The sequence below is a fragment of the Cajanus cajan genome, chromosome 5, assembly GCF_000230855.2.
Source record: "Cajanus cajan strain Asha chromosome 5, NIPB_CcT2T_4, whole genome shotgun sequence".
Lineage (NCBI taxonomy): Eukaryota > Viridiplantae > Streptophyta > Magnoliopsida > Fabales > Fabaceae > Cajanus > Cajanus cajan.
The window spans coordinates 42948020-42964407 of NC_138521.1; positions in this window are offsets into that span (position 1 = coordinate 42948020).

The window sequence follows — 16388 nt, forward strand, 5'->3', positions numbered from 1 at the left end:
TTAGGGTGAAAAGGGAAACTACCTATATGAATGTGATGAAGGTAGATGTTAACACCATGTAATGGAAGATTCTTATTTCTATTTATTCTTATTTAAAAAGGAATAGGAATGTTGTATGTTTAAAGAAATGCAATGTATGCTCAAACAATGTCACATAATCAATGCACAAACAATTCACTCATCCACGAACAGTCACGAGCGAATCACGAGGTAAGGGTATCCTGCAGAAAAGTGCATATTCAAGGTGGTTCTAACTGTTCTCACCGGTCTGAGGCCCCCAAGGTGCCCCCATTATAGGGACCCAATTCCTCTCGTCGTAAGCCGATGGAAAGCTCCAACGCACTGTCGGACTCGAGTTCATGGTTATCACCTTGAGTGATGCTTTCCGACAACGGTCTACGGGCACCTATAGACCCATTCGACAACCGGCCGTACTAACATCCACTCCCTATGGCTTACCACTCATGCCCCCGGGTATAGAGGGAACTGTTGTGTGCAAAGGTTTGTGTGCAATTTATATTTCAAACAATTGCGGAAAATTAAACAAACAACAGTTATTAAAGCCAAATAAAGCATATTATCATACAAGTAAGGGGTAATAAAGTAATTTTAAACTATTATTTTGAAAATAATCTGTCACTAAATGGGATTGACTCTCGAGGCTTCCCCAGTGGAGTCGCCATCTGTCGCCACCGGCCCGAAACGGGCTTTCGGCATTCGCGAAGGATGGTTGGACTCTTTTATTTGTTTAAAAATATGGATTGCTAGAATGACTTATTCTCAAACTGAGACCTTGTCAAACGAGCAATTTTATTAAAAGGCTCACCAATCCATGTTAATCCCAAGTGGGACCCTCCATGGATTAGCGGTTTTCATAAAAAGGAAGGGTTCATGGAGTCGCCACCAATGTTTTACTCAAAACATTGGAAAAAGAAGTTTAAGGCAATCGATTCAAAAATCGACTTCGGCCATGACAACCAGAGTCGGGTAAGGGAGTCGGTTACGCGTGGGGAAGGTGTTAGCACCCCACAGCGCCCCTTTCGGGTTCCCTATGACAGATTATTTCTAAAAATAATAGTGCGAAATTACTAAATTACCCCTATTTATTCTAAACAATTATAACTTAACTATCTACATGATGACAGTTAAATATACACACAGAAAGCAGTAAAAGGAAGGTCTTAAGAAGAAACCTTTGAAGCGTGCTTTTATATTCAAGTAAAACTGGGAAGCTTTTTGGCGTTCCCTCGCTCTACAAGCCCGCTCGCTCCCTCCTAGAAAATTTTAACTATGGAAATCCGGAGGATTTCCCTTCGACTCAGTTCGAGACTCAAGCAAAAAGCTCAGAACTCGAGAACTTTGTCGGATCAACTCTCCGAGTGATTTCTAGGCAGAGCACTGCTCAAAAAAACCCAGAATACTCAAGAAGAGGGTTAAAACTCAGTGTAAAAGTGTGGAATGACGTCCAAATGACGTCCTATTTATAGGGATGAGGCGCAGTACGGCCTCTGGGGGTCAATACGGCCCGTATTGAGTTTTTGAACTACAATACGGCCGTATTGAATTTAGTACGGCCGTATTGAAGTTCAAAAAACCTCAATACGGCCGTATTGAGTTTAACGCGGCCGTAGTGAACTTCAATCCGGCCGTATTGAGTTCAGTGCGGCCGTATTGTAGTTCAAAATGTTCAATACGGCCGTACTGAACTTTTGGGAGGCCGTATTGGGCTTCATTCCCTCCACTTCCTTATTTTGAGCTTATTACAAGACCTCTAGACCTACAGAGAATCCTCCTAGGGCCTTCCATGAGTCCTTCTGGCTGACTTTCCTTCAGTCCTCAAGAGTCTTCAAGCTTTATTTCCGACCCGGACAATTTTAGGGGTCTACATGAACAAACGTGTTAGACCTCTCCAAGTGTTTGTTCACTCCTTTATGTGTGGTGTAAGTCCCTCCAAAGGCTAGGCTTGGATTCGGTTCACCCCTCCACTCAAATCCACCAAAGGTGTGAAAATTGACTAGAGTGGGTTTTGACCTACAATGAAATTAAAACCAACCCAAAGCAAGAGTCCAAGAAATAAAAACTGAAAAGCACAATTAAGAAAGGCTAAACTCAAAGAGAATTTAAGATGACAAAACAAAAGAGGCCAAGAAAGACAAGCAAAAAAATTAAGACTCAATCAAAGAAAGGAAGCACACAAAGAATAATCCTAGAAAGGCACTAGAATTAGGTTAGTGTTTAGTCCACTTGATTAAGTTCTTTTTGTGTTTCGGTCCAGCCAAAGGAAAGTCCCAAAATAAGGTCAAATTGTCATAAGTCCAACTCCCAAATGCATAGGTATTTGTCCAAGTCCACAAGTCTAGCAACAAGTCCTTTTTGGTCCAAGAATTTTTTTTTTTTGTTCTAGTCTTTTTCTTTCTTTTCACGGCAATGTTTTCTTTTATATGTCTTGGGTCCGAAATTTTTTTGTTAAATTAAGCCCAAATGTTGCTTAGGTTTTGCACTTGTGGTTGGTCAAAAATTAGGTTAAAAAAATTTAGGAGAAGAGAGGATGACAAGTGGCGTTCTTAGTGGTTCCTTAAGGAATCTTTTTAGTGGAAAAGGTTTGTACTAGTTGGTACAAGTTGTTGGCACAATTTTTTTTTTTTTTCAGCCACCTCTTAGATTCTTTTAGGGTTCCTTTAAGCATACAAAATTAACCAAAACAAGTGGAATGCAAGGGAAAAAGTGGGCAGCAAGTTATATGCATGTGCAAGGAAGCATTTCACACATGGAAACTCAAAATTACAAGGAACATGCTAGGACTATTTAGCATGCATGAATGACCTTTAAAGAACTTCTAAATGTCACGCCCACTATCATGCAATATGGCATATTTTGTTCATGTGTTTCATGCAAAGTGTTTGGCACATACATGGAATTTATGTTGACAAAATATAGGAAACAAAAGAAATGACAAAACTTTAGGTGGATTCAAAAATCAAAAAGCATGTTCTTCATGTTCATATGAGACTCAAGAAAAAATGAAAAGCATGGCAACCCTAAAAAAACATGGAAACCTAAAATGGCAAGGAAGGCTCACAAGGACAAGGTGTGAACCCTAAAGCTATTCGGCCACACAAAGAAGGCAAGGAGAAAGAAAATGACCGAAAGCAAAAAAAAACAAGAAGAAGACTCAAAGAAGACACAAAAGTACTAGATGTTACCCTTGAAGAACCTTGGCTCTTGATACCACTTGATGGGTTCCTTCTCCATGAAATGATGTAGAGATGAAGGAGAGGAAGCCTTGCCCTTGATCTAGGTTCAACAAGGTGGACAAAAGGAGGATATATGGTGAAGGAAAGGAAGTTGGCGTGAAATGATGGTGTTTGGGCGGAAGCACTTAGGGTGGAGGTGTTTGGGTGCTCAAAGTTGGCTCACTCCAAGGTAGGTGGAGGCCACTCTAGGTTTCCTACTCTCCAAGGGTGGAGATAGGAGGAGGCTAGCCGAAACTATCCTAGGGACTAAGGATGGATTTTGAGGCACAAAAGGCTCACTCAATATCATATAATCCAAAGTCTTTACAAGTGGTGGGGGGTGGGGTATTTATAGGAGAAGTTGCATTTAGGGTTGCATTTAGGGTGTGCATGGCCGAAAATGCCAAGGCAAATGCACTCCAAATGCAATGCCAAATTAACCCTAGATGCAACTTGGTGGCCAAGTTTGGAATCTATGGGATTAGATTGGCTATTTTTAGGTGCATGATAAGTCCATGCAACCTTTGCCCTCCATTGGGCCTAAGCCTTTCTAATCACCAAAAATAGGTCCAAACTCACCAAACTAGGCGTCACCTCCTATGTAATACCCTAGCCCAAATTAAAAAACCCTAATCATCTAAAGCACCCCATAATACAAGGGTAAAATAGGAAATACAAAGAAAATAAATCCTATGACTAAAATACCCCAAAATACAAGGGTAAAATTGGCAAATAAAATAAACCCTATACTAATGAGGCTTAGGAGAGTACTAATACTCTATGATCATGAGGAGAGTATCCCTAGGTGTGTGAACACCCTCCTCCTCTTCTACCCTCCTAGCCATGGACCTAGTGATGGGGCCCACATGTGTCTTCAAGGATGGTCCTCCATCACAAAGTATGTTTCTTGCCTAGATGGACTAGGCAAATTTTGTTGCTAACACCATCATGAATGGCTTTTCTATCATGTTGCCATGGCCTTCCAAGTAGAATGTGACTTGCATCCATTGGAATGACATCACATAAAATTTCATCTTGGTATTTTCCAATGGAGAAAGGCACACTTACTTGTTCCTTAACTTCTATAGGTCCATCCTCATTAAGCCATTGAAGTTTATAAGATTTAGGATGGGCTATAGTAGTTAAGTGAAGTTTATTAACCAACCTTTGACTTACAAAATTGTTACAAGATCTACTATCAACAATGAGAGAACATGTTTTCGTGAAAATTTTGCATCTAGAATGAAAAAGGTTCTCTCTTTGTGATTGATCTTGTTCTTTTAGTTGGTTAGTTAATAACCTTTGGGCAATTAATAGATCACCCTCACATGGTGTTTCCTCATATTTATGTCTATGGGGCCTAGAAGGCCCTTCACCATCATGTCTTTTGGGCCTAGTAGGCCCATGACCCTCATCTCCATGGGGTTTGCTATTCTCACCCCCACCACAAGCTTTTTCAACAACTCTTTTATTGTTTCATTATTTTTTTCATTTTCTATTTCTTTTCTCCTAATATATTCCCTAAGTTTTCTAAGCTCATATTTAGTGCTTTTATGACTCTTAGGAGTATGATGACCATGCACACTACTCTCATGAGAATGATCACTCATTTTTGCAAGAGAAAAGGTTTTCACAAGTCTTAAAGAATTTTGCAAGTGAGTGATAAAGATTTTCACAAAAGAGTTTCTCTTTTTGGTGTAATACTAAGTACTTGGAGGTCTAAGTATACAAGTTGCACTATCAAGGGAGGTGATCTACAAGGAGCCACTTAATAACCAAGCCTTTTCAAGTGGAAATTACTAAACCCCCTTATACCTTTCTTACAAAACAAATTTTTCACACAAGCAAGTTAAGTAGTTGTGTGTGTGTGCACGAAACCACTAGTAGGCAAAGGAAGCCTTCTAAACGAACTTAGAAATTAAACAAGTTTAAGGAAAGCAATTAAAACATATACTAGTCGTAGGGTCCTAGGGTGGAAGTCCAAGTGACACTTGAAGTCTTTCGGGACACTTCCACAAGGTCTAAACGTAGTATGAAAGCTAGTAAAACTAGGCGTGTCCTAATGGAAGCCCAAATGGCACTTAAAGCCTTTGGGGACCCTTCCACAAGTACTAAACGTGTTTAAGAAGCTTTATTTAAAACTATTTAGGAAGTGGTAGGACTTAAACAATTTTCCAAACCACTCCTAAATGTAGGTTTGATTTAACAAAAGTAAAATAAACAAAGCTAACCCAAGGTAGGGTTAAAGAGTTACAAGACAAGGAAACAAAACAAATCAAAACTTCTTGAAGAATTTTCCACCAAGGGTGTTTGGAGGCAAGCTTGGACAGCCTTGGAGTCAAGTGAAACGCCCCAAATTGGTCTCCACTATTCCTTCTCTAAGGGTTCCAAACCGGTCACCAAATTCTCCAAATTCGTCTCTAAATGGCTTCCAAAATCCGTCTCTAATGTTGACCTAAAATTCAAAACAAAGCTTGGCTGTAAAAAGAAAAAACAAGTGAGCCTTTCCAAAGGTGTTTCACTCAGGTTATTTGTACCTCAATCTCCTTCAAGTGTAGACCCCTTTGAGATTAGCCAATATGTCTCAATTAGTCCTTCCTTCCAAGTGTGATGGCTTGAAAAGTATTATGTCTCACCAAGGCTTAACAACCAAACAAGAGAGAGTAGAGGCCAAAGAATGAAAACTGAAAAGCACAATTTAGAAAAGGCTACACTCTAGTAGGAATTAATGAGACAAAACAAAGAGAGCCAAGAAGACACAAAGCAACAATTAAAGGCAAATTTTCAAAAGCTAGCACACAAAAGATTAGACCTAGGAATGGCACTAGAATGGATTATAAAAACCAAAACTAAATTTGTGCAATTGTTTTGAGGGTTTAAAATTCTTTTTCCAGCCACTGGACAGCAAGCAAACCTCAAGAAAAAGTCACACATAAATTCAAGGCCAAGTGCTACTAGTGATGTTTTGTTTTCACTTTGTTTTTCTAGGTTTTTCTCTTTTGTTTTCTTTTCTTTTTCTTATCCTTTTGTCTCTTTCTTTTCTTTTTCTTTTGAACACAGAATATTAGCACTTAAAACAGAGGCCAAACAATTTAATAAGAGGTTTCCATGTGGTGGAGAAAAGAAGAGCAAGAAGTGTAAGCAATGTAAGTGTACTAGTCAAAATTTTCAACCACAAAATGTTACTAGTTTTGGCACTAGTCTGTTCTTATCTTTTGTACACTTTGATTTTCGTTTTCAATACACTTCTAACTCTGTTTTCTTTTGTCAAAACAAGCACAAGACACACAAGGAATTTCTGGTCACAAATTGCTAAGAAACTAATAGCAAAAGAAGTTCACAAAAAATTGACTCTAGAACATGTTAGGTCTAATAACATGCATTGGAATCATTTTATGAGCACTCTAAGAATATTAATGTCCAACCAGAAATGACACCATATATGAACAGAGGTTAACACACTTAGATTCAAAAAGAAAAAGGCACAACAAATATTTAATGACAAGTAAAACAACTACACATGACTCTAAGACAAAACTTGAAGATTAAGAAATGAAAAATGCTTGTATTCTTGTTTCTTTTTAGGAGTTTCTTTTTAGTCCGAATTTATAGGAGTCCAAAGGAAGATAAAAAGCAACCCTAAAACATTGAAAAATATATACAAAGAATACCTAAGGCACACACAAAGATTGGTTCACAAGAATTTAGAAGATGAACCAAAAACAAGCAAGACAAAGTGAGTGTGTTCTATAGATTTATAGTTGTGACACAAGAACCACTCAAGGCACACAAACACAAGATAATAAAAGGAAATACATGGAGGAACAGTATAGACACATTTTTATATGTTTTTGGACGAACAAAAACAAGACAAGAAGCTTAGGAACGAATTTACCAAGGAGACCTAGCTCTTGATACCAAATGATGGAAACTTGCTTGGAGAATCCGGATTGATGTGAATCCTCTTCAAGTTCCTCCCTAGATCTTCGGCTCCTTGATCCTTCCTAAGCTTGGCTATGGTCTCCTATGGAGGAGGAGGCCTTAGAACCACCAAGGTTTGGTGGAGAACTCTCCCAAGAGGCGCCACTCCTTGATGAAGAGATAAGCTTCTTCAATTCTCGCCACACTCTTCTAGTGAAGGGATAAGAGAATTGGATGAATATCAAAGAGGTTTAGGGACTTTTAGAAGAGAGAAATCTGAAAAATATTTCAGAAATGAAATCTCAATACATCCAAAAGTGTTTTACAAAGAGGGAAAAACGAAAATATAGGAGTAGGAAGCTTGGAGAGTAAGCTAGTCTTAACCATGGTTCACTGGGAACCATGGTAAGGTCTAGCTAACCACCCATGGTCTAGAGGCTTGGAGATCAAGCTCCTCACTTAGCTTGCTTGGTAAGCTAGCTAAGGAGAAGCTTGTGCTTCAAGCTTCCAAGCTTGAGAAGAACCAAACTATTTGGCCAAGTGTGAACACAAGTGTGAATACAAGTGTGAACACAAGTGTGAATACAAGTGTGAACACATCTAGGTGGGCAGCTCTTTGGACTTAATTTACTCCAACCGGTTTTGAAATTGATAATTTGGTTTAGTTAGGTTCATCCAATGTGAATGGAACCTAGCTAAATCAAATCTATGAAAAATTAGGAGTAAAATGAGTCCAATATGTAAATTTTAGCCTAGGACAACCTTTTGGCTAAATTGCTAGTAACACTCTCTAGCTTGCTAATGGCACTCTCTAGCTTGCTAATTCCACTCCCAATCCTACTACTAGAAAACTAGGAAAAGAATGTATTTCTAGGTTAGGTTAAATGGAGTCAAAGTGCCAAAGTAACCTACCCTAGAAACAATATACAATAGCTACTAAAAAGGAAATAAAGTGCCTCACAAATACAGAGGCAAAAATACACCTATACAAGTATCTACTATATACAAGGTACAAAAAATCAAACTATACAATGTATTTACAATAGATACTATGAGACTAACAAGAGGAATCATACTCAATACTCATATTGAGCATAGGTCTAAGAAGCACTGTCGCCACCGGCCCGAAACGGGCTTTCGGCATTCGCGAAGGATGGTTGGACTCTTTTATTTGTTTAAAAAATATGGATTGCTAGAATGACTTATTCTCAAACTGAGACCTTGTCAAACGAGCAATTTTATTAAAAGGCTCACCAATCCATGTTAATCCCAAGCGGGACCCTCCATGGATTAGCGGTTTTCATAAAAATGAAGGGTTCATGGAGTCGCCACCAATGTTTTACTCAAAACATTGGAAAAAGAAGTTTAAGGCAATCGATTCAAAAATCGACTTCGGCCATTACAACCAGAGTCGGGTAAGGGAGTCGGTTACGCGTGGGGAAGGTGTTAGCACCCCACAGCGCCCCTTTCGGGTTCCCTATGACAAATTATTTATTAAATAATAGCTCAAAATTACTAAATTACCCCTATTTATTCTAAGCAATTATAAATTAACTATCTACATGATGACAGTTTAATATGCACACAGAAAGCAGTAAGAGAAGGGATTTTTAGAAAAGAAACCTCTTGAAGCGTGCTTTTTATATATCAAGTAAAACTGGGAAGCTTTTTGGCGTTCCCTCGCTCTACAAGCCCGCTCACTCCTTCCTCAAAATAATTTTTGACTATGGAAATCCGGAGGATTTCCCTTCGACTAAGTTCGAATCTCCAAGCTAAATGCTCGGAATTCCAGAACTTCGTCGGATCGACTCCCAGAGAGATTTCTAGGGCAGAACACTGCTCAAAAACCCCAGAATACTCAAGGAGGGAGTCAAAACTCAGTGTGAAAGTGTCCAATGACGTCAAATTGACGTCATATTTATAGGAATGAGGCGCAGTACGGCCCCTGGGGTCAATACGGGCGTATTGAAGTTTTTGAACTTCAATACGGCCGTATTGAATTCAGTACGGCCGTATTGAAGTTCAAAGACTTCAATACGGGCGTACTGAGTTCGCCGCGGCTGTATTGCAGTTCAAAATACTCAATACGGCCGTAGTGAACCTCTGGGAGGCCGTATTGAGCTTCATTCCTCCCACTTTTCTTATTTTTGCTATCCTAAGACCTCTAGACCTACAGAGAACCCTCCTAGGGCCTTCCAGGAGTCCTTCTGGCTGATCTTCCTTCAGTCTTTGAGAGCCTTCTAGCTTTATTTCCGACCCGGACAATTTTAGGGGTCTACAGCTGCCCCCCCTTTACTTAGTCGGACGGCCTTTTGGTGTACCGGCTGACAAGTAAAGGAGTTGACCCAATTGTCCAGGTGATGTGCCGACCTTCTGACTTGTAATGTCTTCCGGTGGAAAATTGTTGAGTAGCCTCTCCAGGTGAGTGCATACCTTGGCGCTTCTGACATCCTCGGTAGCTGAGTTTACCCTCTCCAGGGTCAACTTCACTCGACGCCCGAGCCGGAAGTTGAACACCAACGTGCCTCTGACGACGCTGATGGTTGAGTACTGTCTCTCCAGACCTTGAGTACTGTCTCTCCAGACTTTGAGTATCGTCTCTCCAGACTTTGAGTACCGTCTCTCCAGATTTTGATTGAGTACCGTCTCTCCAGACTTTCTTTGAGTACCGTCTCTCCAGACTTTCTTTGAGTACCGTCTCTCCAGACTTTGTTTGAGTACCGTCTCTCCAGACTTTGAGTACCGTCTCTCCAGACTTTGTTTGAGTACCGTCTCTCCAGACTTTCTTTGAGTACCGTCTCTCCAGACTTTCTTTGAGTACCGTCTCTCCAGACTTTGAGTACCGTCTCTCCAGACTTTCTTTGAGTACCGTCTCTCCAGACTTTGTTTGAGTACCGTCTCTCCAGACTTTCTTTGAGTACCGTCTCTCCAGACTTTCTTTGAGTACCGTCTCTCCAGACTTTGAGTACCGTCTCTCCAGACTTTCTTTGAGTACCGTCTCTCCAGACTTTGTTTGAGTACCGTCTCTCCAGACTTTGTTTGAGTACCGTCTCTCCAGACCTTGTTTGAGTACTGTCTCTCCAGACCTTGTTTGAGTACCGTCTCTCCAGACCTTGTTTGAGTACCGTCTCTCCAGACCTTGTTTGAGTACCGTCTCTCCAGACCTTGTTTGAGTACCGTCTCTCCAGACTTTGTTTGAGTACCGTCTCTCCAGACTTTGTTTGGTCTCTGATGACCTAGGCAACTGAGTTTACCCTCTCCAGGGATCTGAGATGATTTTTTTTTTTGTCTCCACAGTCCACTATGCTGCTTCGACGTTTTTCTGATTTTGTGCCACTGAGGGCTGGATAACGCAGGGATCCGTCTAGGGGATGTGCATTCATTCATAGGTTCTTGTGCCCCAACTTGCATTTGCATAGTTGGTACCCATGGGGAATTTCTAACTCCTTGGGGTGTAGACACAGATGCTCTTCTTGATTTGAGCGATGCCTTATGTTTGGCTGACGTCCTTTTGACGTAAGTGGAGTATCCCGGTTATCCTTATTCGGGTGTCTCTCTTTGATTTTTCTGATTTTTGTAGCCTCTGTGTAGGCTATTATCCACTGGGGATTCTGGATGTTGATTTTTGATTAGCCTCTTCTGTTAGGCATATCATCTTGATGTTGAATGATTGGCCGAACGCCGAATTCCGCTTGGGGAATATTTATTGATATTTTTTATTTTTCTCCTTTTGTAGGGATGCCTCTTGAGTAGGCGACTGGGGATTTGGGGATCTTATGTATCCCAGAGTATTATTTAGGAAGCCTCTGCAGGCTTAGCCTCACTCAGCGCTTGAGTCAGAGAGCTATCTTCCACTGAGGAAGTTTCAAGTCCTTTGACTGAATATTTTGCTTGGATGATCGCGCTTCCATTGGGGATTTTGACGATCTTGCTTTGATAGCTCTCGCTGGGGATTTGTTCCATGAGCTTAAGTTGAGGTTTCTCTGGGGAGTATTATTTCTGCGAGCCTCTCCAGGCTCATTTATTCTGTACAGTTGGGGAGTATTATTTCAGCAAGCCTCTCCAGGCTCAGTTATTCTGTGAGAGTATTATTTCGGCGAGCCTCTCCAGGCTCAATTATTCTGTGGGAGTATTATTTCGGCAAGCCTCTCCAGGCTCAATTATTCTATGGGAGTATTATTTCGGCAAGCCTCTCCAGGCTCAATTATTCTGAGAGTATTATTTCGGCGAGCCTCTCCAGGCTCAATTATTCTGTGGGAGTATTATTTCGGCAAGCCTCTCCAGGCTCAATTATTCTGAGAGTATTATTTCGGCGAGCCTCTCCAGGCTCAATTATTCTGAGAGTATTATTTCGGCGAGCCTCTCCAGGCTCAATTATTCTGAGAGTATTATTTTGGCAAGCCTCTCCAGGCTTAGTTATTCTGTATGAGTATTATTTCGGCAAGCCTCTCCAGGCTCAGTTATTCTGTACGATGAGTTGCTTTTCTTGTTCAGCCTAAGAATGCAAGCTGAGATGTCTTTTGGAGAGTATTATTTTGGCAAGCCTCTCCAGGCTCAGTTATTCTATATAATTTGTTGGATTTTCTGTATTTTGCCTTTTTGTTGATTTTGGCTTTTTCTGTGTTTTTGCCTTTTGATTTTGGCTTTTTCTGTGTTTTTGCCTTTTTTGTTGGTTTTGGCTTTTTCTGTATTTTTTGTTGATTTTGGCTTTTTCTGTATTTTTGCCTTTTTGTTGGTTTTGGCTTTTTCTGTACAGAAATGTCTCTGAGGAGTATTATTTTGGCGAGCCTCTCCAGGCTCAATTATTCTGAGAGAGTATTATTTCGGCGAGCCTCTCCAGGCTCAATTATTCTGAGAGAGTATTATTTCGGCGAGCCTCTCCAGGCTCAATTATTCTGAGAGTATTATTTCGGCGAGCCTCTCCAGGCTCAATTATTCTGTATGATGGTGTTGATTTTCTGAATTTCTTCATTTTGTTTGCTGCTGTCATACACAAGCAATTTTTCCTATTTTTTCTATTTTTATGCAATTGCCTCATGATGAGGTCTTTGAATGTGCAATTAATGTGCGCGATGCACAAAATGCAAGTTTAATTATTTTATTAATTTGTTGTTTTTTAGAAAAAATGAATGGCTCCCCCTATCCTCTTCTTCTTGGAGGAATTTTGTCATCGACGTGAGGGAGGATTTCTGTTATTGCCAATACGGCCGTTATTCATTTCAGTATGCCCGTATTGTATTGAAAATTTGTTCATAACCCTAATTTTGGTACGGGCGTACTGAACATGATACGGGCGTATTGTTTTTCTGAAGTTTATATTTTTTTTTTTTTTTTCAATAAACAGAGAATAAGTGATCTTCCATTACACCTATCATCTGTATGCATGTATGCAGGATGATGCACCTAATTCTATTTGATTCACTTTTCAAAAGAATTAACCGATGCGTTTCTGTGTTTGGATTTTTGCCATTCCTCTAGACGGGCTGTGTGCTGCCGATTTCTGTAACCGAGGAATGATGCATGTTATATTGAGATTTGGTGTCATCAACCAAATGATTTTCCTTTCCTTTAGAAGATGTGTCAACCCTCCTATTGACTACTATATCTCCATGTTTCCACTAGATTATTCAAAAATCGTTTGGGACAAGAGAGAAAAGAAGGAAAGGATATTTTTTTCGAAAGTTTGTGTTTTAGAGGGGATTATTTATTTTTTGAAAATGGATTTTGTAAGAATGGCTTGGCCAATGGTAGGCTTAAGTGTTTAGGCTTGTTTGATTAAACACTTATGAAGTTAAGCACGTCTTGGTTATTAACATTTGTGATTTGACAACTTGGATAGCTTTTCTTGAGCCCCTTTGTTGAATTCAGTTGGTGGTACCATCATGGATTTATTCTGTTTTTCGATTGCCCTAACTTTTGCCTAAAACACCCATTTGTTGAGTTTTAGCGGGCTTTTGTTTTTGTTCATTATTTTGTAACCCTAATTTTTGCCTAGGTCACCCTTTTGTGGGATTCCTAGCGGGTCTTTTGCTCTTATTTTTGCGCAGTCCCCTTTTTGGGTTTCCTGCCGAGCTTTTTGTTTTTTAGGATTTTTGTCCTGAATGGATTTCTTTTTATCCATGACGGCACTTATTGAGGCCAAGAAAAGGTGCTCCAAGTTGTCATGCACACTTCCACACAAAATGATGTGGGTTTATTGATTATTAAGACGATTTTAACCTCACTTATGTTCATTCAAACAGGGTTAAATAATGTGGTTTAGAATTTTATTGCAAGCAAGAAAAGAAGCAATAAGAAATAATAATGAATGATTTTATTATAATCATAGTGGAAAACATGTGCCCTATCGAGGCTCGGGGGTCGGGTTGTCCCCGAGGAGTGATCTCTAATAGTCACTGAATTTACACATCCCTATTAGAAGGAAAAGGACACTTGATGACGACAGCTGGCCTTGACGTTTGTGAACCAGCCTTCCTAAAGATCTGGCTTAAAGAACGTCGAGAAGGATCTTGATTCCTCTTCGTTCTTTGATCATTAACAGGGTTGTATCCTAACCCTTGTTTCCCCGGATTGTCCTTGATAATGGGTAGCTCCGGGATTCCTTGGGAATCCTTGCCTAATCCTTGTCCTGGCAAGTATCCGTTCTTAGTGAGCATATGGGCTACCTTCTTCATTTCTCGGGGAAACGTCTCAACATTGGCAATTTCCAATGCTTGGAAGGCGGTTTCCAAAGCTTCCTCTGCTGCATCCTCATAAGGTATGGTGGATGGCTTGCTGATGAGTATGTCATCTTCATCTTGTACGGTCACCAGTTTGTCACCCACTATGAACTTGACTTTCTGGTGGAGCGTAGAAGGAACAGCTTTTGCATCATGAATCCAAGGTTGGCCGAGGAGACAGCTGTATGCGAGAGTAATGTCCATCACTTGAAATTCGACATTAAAGATAGTGGGTCCAATTTGGATTGGAAGATTGATCTCTCCCACCACTTCTCTTTTAGAACCATCGAAGGCTCGAACGATCATGTTGCTCGGGCGCATTTGGACTCCCCTGATTGCCACTTGATCGAGTGTTCTTTTTGGCATCACATTCAAGGAAGATCCATTATCCACCAAGACTTTTGCGATGTGATACTCCTTGCACTTTACAGAGATGTGCAAGGGCTTGTTATGATTCGGTCCCTCAGCGGGGATCTCTTCATCGGTGAAAGAGAGGTGATCACTAGCCGTGATGTGACTAACAATCCCCTCAAATTTGTCTTGGGAGATACTGTGCGACACGTATGCCTCGTTCAAGACTTTCAACAGAGCTTGCCGATGCGGCTCGGAGCATAGGATCAACGACAACAGAGTAATCTTTGCTGGCGTCTTATGAAGTTGATCCATGATGGAGTACTCGCTCTGTCGGATATATTTTAACAGCTCGTCTGTCTCCTCCTCGGATTCTTTATTTTCCTCGGTTTTCTTTTCTTCTTTTTCTTTATTCTTGGGGGCTTTATCATGAAGATCTTCGGGAGTGTGGATCCTGCCACTCCTAGTCATGCCCCCAAGTCCAGCGATGTTGGAAATATCACTGTCGGCAGAAGAATGGATGTCGTATATCCACAGCACAGACTTATTTGATTCGTAGGGGAAAGGTCTTGGAGCAGTGATCCTTAACGGTGTCGGACCTTCCCCTTTGTTTGTCTTTATTACCAACAACGGAGTTGACGTGTGTTCGCTTGACGTGGTTGTTGGCTTGCATTTAATAACGAACGGCGTGCGATCCATCTTGAACATACGCATCGATCATTTCTTTCTTTTTATTAATATTTATCAATGAATTACTAGGAGGGATGTATGAAATGCAAATCTAGATCCCTCCATGATCTTTGATAAGAATGCATGATATGAGATGATGACGTTGAATATGCATGCATTGTGTTTATTGAACTAAGCATTATCATGTTTTTAGGATGTCCCTAAGATGATGCATGATATTGCTTGGTTTGGATAAATAACCCTTTTTCTTTTTTGGGTATTTTTTATTATTATTATTTTTTTTTGGTGAAAAGGGAAACTACCTATATGAATGTGATGAAGGTAGATGTTAACACCATGCAATGGAAGATTCTTATTCCTATTTATTCTTATTTTTTAAAAAGGAATGTTGTATGTTTAAAGAAATGCAATGTATGCTCAAACAATGTCACATAAACAATGCACAAACAATTCACTCATCCACGAACAGTCACGAGCGAATCACGAGGTAGGGGTATCCTGTAGAAAAGTGCATATTCAAGGTGGATCTAACTGTTCTCACCGGTCTGAGGCCCCCAAGGTGCCCCCATTATAGGGACCCAATTCCTTTCGTCGTAAGTCGATGGAAAGCTCCAACGCACTGTCGGACTCGAGTTCATGGTTATCACCTTGAGTGATGCTTTCCGACAACGGTCTACGGGCACCTATAGACCCATTCGACAACCGGCCGTACTAACATCCACTCCCTATGGTTAATCACTCATGCCCCCGGGTATAGAGGGAACTGTTGTGTGCAAAGGTTTGTGTACAGTTTGTATTTCAAACAATTGCGGAATTTAAACATACAACAGTTATTTAAAGCCATATAATAAATCATGTTATCATACAAGCAAGGGGTAACGAAGTAATTTTTAACTATTATTTGTTAAAAACAATCTGTCACTAAATGGGACTGACTCTCGAAGCTTCCCCAGTGGAGTCGCCATCTGTCGCCACCGGCCCGAAACGGGCTTTCGGCATTCGCGAAGGATGGTTGGACTCTTTTATTTGTTTAAAAAATATGGATTGCTAGAATGACTTATTCTTAAACTGAGACCTTGTCAAACGAGCAATTTTATTAAAAGGCTCACCAATCCATGTTAATCCCAAGCGGGACCCTCCATGGATTAGCGGTTTTCATAAAAATGAAGGGTTCATGGAGTCGCCACCAATGTTTTACTCAAAACATTGGAAAAAGAAGTTTAAGGCAATCGATTCAAAAATCGACTTCGGCCATTACAACCAGAGTCGGGTAAGGGAGTCGGTTACGCGTGGGGAAGGTGTTAGCACCCCACAGCGCCCCTTTCGGGTTCCCTATGACAGATTATTTATTAAATAATAGCTCAAAATTACTAAATTACCCCTATTTATTCGAAGCAATTATAAATTAACTATCTACATGATGACAGTTTAATATGCACACAGAAAGCAGTAAGAGAAGGGATTTTTAGAAAAG